A 6,000-nucleotide genomic window follows, 5' to 3' on the forward strand; every position below is an offset into this window, starting at 1 on the left:
ATGTCCATTGGTCATTCCCAGACACCAGATGCTGCTCTTCACTAGGCTTGATGCACGGTGGCCCACACGCAGCCCATGGATGGCTTGCAACAGCTTCACTTCTTCATATGCCAGCAAAGTCCTAGAGGGTGTGAAGCATCCAACACCCCAATAGGCACCGTGTCAGAGAAGGCAAATAGGGAGCCTAGGCTTCCACTTCTTTCTCTTTTCTTGTGATTTTAGAGGAGGTATTAAAAAAGCCAGGATTCTAATCACTGACCAACAGTAATGAGGCTACTCTGGTTGCAATGAACACATGAAAATCAAAATTAAAAATATATCATTTACAATTGCCCTCCCTCCCAACAAATGACAAACCTACTTAGATGTAAATCTCACGAAACATGTACAAGATACCACACTCATGAATTGCACAACTCAACATCATAGAGATGTCATTTCTCCCTTACTGATGTACAGATATAATACAATTCCTGTCAAAATCCCAGCGAGATATTTTTGTAGGCATAGACAAAATTATTCCAAAATTATTTGGAAGGCAAAAGAAGCAGAGTAGCTAAAATAATTTTGGAAAATAATGTACTTTGAGGAATAAGTCTACTCAGTTTTAAGCCTTTCATGTAACTATAGTGACCAAGATGGTGTGATATTGGAGAAGGGATAAACACATAGATCAAGAGAATAGAGAACTTAGAATTATACCCACAAAATACACCCAACATTTACACATTTTCAACAAATGGTGTTGGCACAAGCAGATATATATAGGCAAAAAAAAATCTTGACATGTCTTCCACCTTTTTTTAAATAGAAGCTCATAATGGATCAAGACTTAAATGTAAAACTATGAAACTTTTATGAAAAAAACCATTGGAGAAAATCCTTAGTAGCTGAGACCTAGCTAGTGACTTGACACTAAAAATGTGATCAATAAAACAAAAAAGCACTGGAAATGGTGGTGCATACCTATAATTCCAGCAACTCAGGAGGCTGAGGCAGGATGACTGTGAGTTCAAAAACAGCCTCGGCAACTCTGCAAGACCCTGTTTCAAAATAAAAAATAAAAAGGGGGTGGAGATGTGACTCAGTGGTTAAGCAACCCTGGGCTCAGTTCCAGTACCAAATAAACCAATAAATAAATAAACAATAAAACAAGCTGATAAATTTGACTTCATCAATTTACTTCATGAAATACCCTGGTAAAAGGATGAAAGCTAAGCCACAGATCGAGGGGAAATAAATATTGGCAAACCACATATCTGAACAAAACAGTAATAGCTAGAATATGGAAAGAACTCTCAAAAGACCAAAGTAAAAAAGAAAACTCCATTAAGGACATTAGCAAACTACATAAAGAGAATTTTTATCAAAGAAGATATACAAATGGCAAATAAGCACATGAAAAGATGTTCAACATCATTAGCCATCAGGAAAATACAAATTAAAATTACAATGAATGGTTGTGTGGAAGGAGAGATGAATAAGCACAACATAGGATTTAAAAAAAATATTATTTTAGTTGTAGATGGACACAATACCTTTACATTTTTAATATTTTTTAATATCTTTATTTTGTTTACTTTTTTTTTTTAATGTGGTGCTGAGGATTGAACCCAGTGCCTCACAGGTACAAGGCAAGCACTCTACCACTGAACTACAAGCCCAGCCCCACAACATAGGATTTTTATTTTGAAGACTATTCTTTTAAGAGCAGTTTTAGTTTCACAGAAAACTAAGAGGAAAACAGAGATATCCATATATTCCCTATCCTGACACATGTGCAGCCTCCCCCATTATCAACGTCCCTCACAAAGAGAAGTTTTAGGTCAGTGAAACTACCCTGTATAATACTATAATAGTAGATGCATGTGGTTGAATATTTGTCCCAACCCACAGAATATATGAGACCAAGAGTGAGCCCTAAAGTAAACTATAGACTTGGGTGATAATAATGTGTCAGTGTGGATTCATCAATTGCCACAAATGTCCCATTCTGGTAGGGGATGTTTGTAATGGTGAAGACTGCATACATAGTGGTAGGGAGCATTCAGAATATCTATAACCTTCTGCTCAATTTTGCTGTGAAACTAAAGCTGCTCTAAAATATAAAGTTCATTTAAAAACATAATGAGACATTACTATACACCTATTAAAATGGCTAAAACAAAAAAATAGTGACAACACCAAAGGCTAGATGTGGAAAAATTGGATCACTCACGTATTATTGGTGGGAACATAAAATGGTACAACTCTGGAAAAGAGTTTGGCAGTTTTTTAGAAAACTAAAACAGCAGCCACCACACAACCCAAACTCCTAGATATTTATCACAGAAGGTTGTAAAGTATCTTTCCCCTGCAAATACTTGTAATGAACACTTATAGCAACTTTATTTTTAATAGTTCAAAGTTGGAAGCAACTCAGATGTCCTTCAGTGGGCGAATGGTGAAGCAAACTGATGTATCTGTATATTTGCACCATAGAATAGTACTTGGTTGTAAAAATACTACTTGAAGGACCTTCATGTTCATGGAAACAATGGAAATGTTCTGTATTTTAATTGAATCGATGTCAGAATCCTGTTTTTGTTATTGCACAGTACAATAGTTTGGTAAGATGCTACCATTGGGAGGAAGCTGGTTAAAGGGTACTTAATCAGATGCAATGGCACATTCTTGCAACCCCAGCTACTCAGGAGGCTGAAGCAAGAGGATCATAAGTTTGAGGCCAGCCTGGGCAACTTAACAATACTCTGTGGTTTTTTTTTTTTTTTTAATGTTTTATTTTAAGACAGAGTCTCACTTTGTTTCTTAGCGTCTCACTAAGTTGCTGAGGCTGGCTTTGAACTCATTATCCTCCCGCCTCAGCCTCCCAAGTTGCTGGGACTATAGGCATGCACCATTGCACCCAAGCAAGAGCCTGTCTTTAAAAAAAAAAAAAAAAAAAAAAAAAAAAAAAAGGACTGAGGCCATCTCAGTGTAGAATGGCCCTGGGTTCAGTCCCCAGTACTGAATAAAAAAATCAAAAGATTCTTACAATTGCATGTGGTTCTATGATTACTTCAAAATTAAAAGTTTAATTAAAATGAGCTATTATATTCCAGTTTATATTGTTCATTGTTCCAAATTATATTGTCTTGTCTTCTTAATAGATTTGAAACTACTCCAAAGTAGGAACTATCTCTAATCTTATCTCTAGCATGGTCTTTGGAACAAAGTAGACATTCAGACAGTATTTACTAAGTGGATATTGTTCTCTCTCCTGTGTCCCTAGAAGAGAGAAATATAAATAAGCATATGGCTTGAACTCATTTCTGGGGCCAGTTGGAGGGAATCTGCCCCATGTCTGTACTATTTCTCCCAAGGAGAAAATATAGCGACACAGAACTGTCACAACAACCATGCCCAGACAAACTCCTTTCTGATGCTCTCCCCACCCCATGGGAATGTTGACAAAAGAGGAAATGAGATAGAGTAAATATCTTGATAATATTTTTCCTGCTTGGAGAAACAGAGGAGGAACTTGTCACATAAAATAACACAGCAGGAGAGTTTATGTAAACTCAGTTTTCTAACTTGAAGCAGATTGCAACAATAGGGACTTCTGTGCTACCTCTCACTGTACTGTCTCTGCAGTTTCCAAAGTGGCCACAGACTGTGTGCTTCCCTGGTCTAGGAAAGACACTTGAAGGGGCTAGCTGAGCTGGATGGGAACCAGACACCTTTAGGACATAATAAAGTTGTTTCTTTTGATTGATGTTTCTAAAGCTCAGTGTAGAGAAACCAGTTTTTTTTTTCCTTTTTCCGTTGTATTACTTTTCATCTCTTGTTGTCTAGCGTTTAGTTTCCTATATATGTTTGTGTTAAATTTAAATATTTGTCTTAATACTAATAAGAGTAAAAACACTAATTGGTCCATTAAAATATGTAATGGCCAATGACAAACCCAATAGAAGTTTAACTACACTGTGATTAGCTCTTTAGAAGGCTAAATTAAGATATGATTAGATGGATATTTATAGATCTGATATTAATTGGGTTTTCGTTAAATGACCCATATAGAGGATTAACAAGATGAATAAGACATAATTTCTTTTCTTTGAAGAGCTCACAGGCCAGAAGAAGACAGACGTATAAAAGCAATTATAACACCATAATAGAAGCTATAACAAGGGTGTGTTCAGTATTATGGAAACACAGAGAGAAACTAACTCAACCTGTATATGGTGGTTAGTCTTTAAGAGTCATTGAATTCTGTGGTTTTTCAAAAGACTTGAGTTTATTTCTTGGTTCCAAAACTTTCTCTTTATTTAGCTGTGAGAAATTGTCATGGCCAAGTTACTCAACCTCTCTGGACTTTCCCCAATGATAAATTGGAATCATTGATAATATGACTATCTCTCTCTAATTTTTAAAACTGCTCATGAATTTGAATGGTGGATCATTACTGCATCTTACTCTATTACTTTCAAATAGTTATATGACCTTTATCTATATATTAAAAATAATTATAATCCACAAGTTTTTTGATTCTTCATTCACGGTAGAAGATATTTTATGTTTCTCAAATGCAACTTTTCCTGACACCATGTAATTTTTCAGAACACACACACACACACACACACACACACACACCTGCATACATATTTGACTAGAAACAAATAAACTGAAAATTTTTAATTAATTAATTAATTAATTAATTAATTAATTTGGTACCAGGAATTGAACCCAGGAGCGCTTAACCACCAAGCCTCATCCCAAGCCCTTTTGTTTAATTTTTTTTTTTGAGACAGGATCTTATTAAATTGCTCAGGCTGGTCTCCAACTTTGATCCTCCTTCCTCAAACTCCCAGTCCACTGGCTGGCATTTGTAATAGGTAGAATCCTGACAGGAAATAGCTACCCTGAATTTGAGCGATTTAAAGAAAGCTTGTAAAAGTGACTATTGGCAAAGATGTGGAAAGAAAATAGGGAAACCAGTAGGGAGATTGTCCAGCACATCAGGGGGAGTAATAGCAGGGAACCATTCCTGGACTGAAGGGCAAGTGAAGGGAACAGCCATTCAAATGCCCAGAGCACTGCTTGACAGGGGCCATTACTTTAGTAGGTTCCTGACAACTCACCAGAAAAAAACCTGGGGGAAAGATACCCCCACTCTCACTCTTTCCTGATCATCTTCAGGTTCAAACACAACAGAAAGTCAAAGGGCAAAGGAATTCATTAAGGCCATGCACAGAGGTCAGCTTCCCAGGGGAGAGAGCAGGGGTGAAACTGGTGGAGAGCAGTTCTGAAGGGGCAAATAAAAGAAAGTCAGTACGGGAGCTTAGTTATTTTTATGGGGAAATTCTATTGCAAAACAACAGCAAAGCAAGAAAACAAATCAATGAAGCAAAAGGAACTCAAGACTTGGTTGACAGCTTGTCACTCACTGGCCTCTAAGACCATTCAAACCTACAGGGTTTGATTCATGTTACCTAATGACCATTTGGTTGGGGGCGGGGGGAAGGCTGCATATACTGAGAACTTTCCAGGAAGAAACTTCTCCTTAATGTTCATTTCAGATGTGGCCACAGAGGCAGTTCACACAGAATGTTCCCCTTCACAATGTATAACCAGGAGGCAAAGGAAAATGAACAAAAAGCATTTCCATGAAGGGCAGAGCCAGGGTCTAAAGAGCCTGAGCAGAGAAGCTTCATTCTTACTGTTCAGCAGGAGGTATTATGGGCTGTTTTGGGGAGTTTTTGTGGCAATCCTCCACCTCCCTCCCCCATCATTGTATACTGAGTGTATTTAGAGCAAATATCTTTTAAACTTAAATTTGCAAGGTCACATGGACTAGAAATCTGGCCTGTGATTTGAAGGTAGTAAGTAGATGAGAGTTTGGGGTTGTATTGTTTGGAAGAAGGAAGGAACAAGTGTGTTATATATGAAATGAAAATAAGGAAATGTGTGATTCGGGGATGGGGGAGGGCTGAGGGGCACACATAGATGGCCATGCACAAA

The sequence above is a fragment of the Callospermophilus lateralis genome, chromosome 5 (assembly GCF_048772815.1).
Source record: "Callospermophilus lateralis isolate mCalLat2 chromosome 5, mCalLat2.hap1, whole genome shotgun sequence".
NCBI lineage: Eukaryota > Metazoa > Chordata > Mammalia > Rodentia > Sciuridae > Callospermophilus > Callospermophilus lateralis.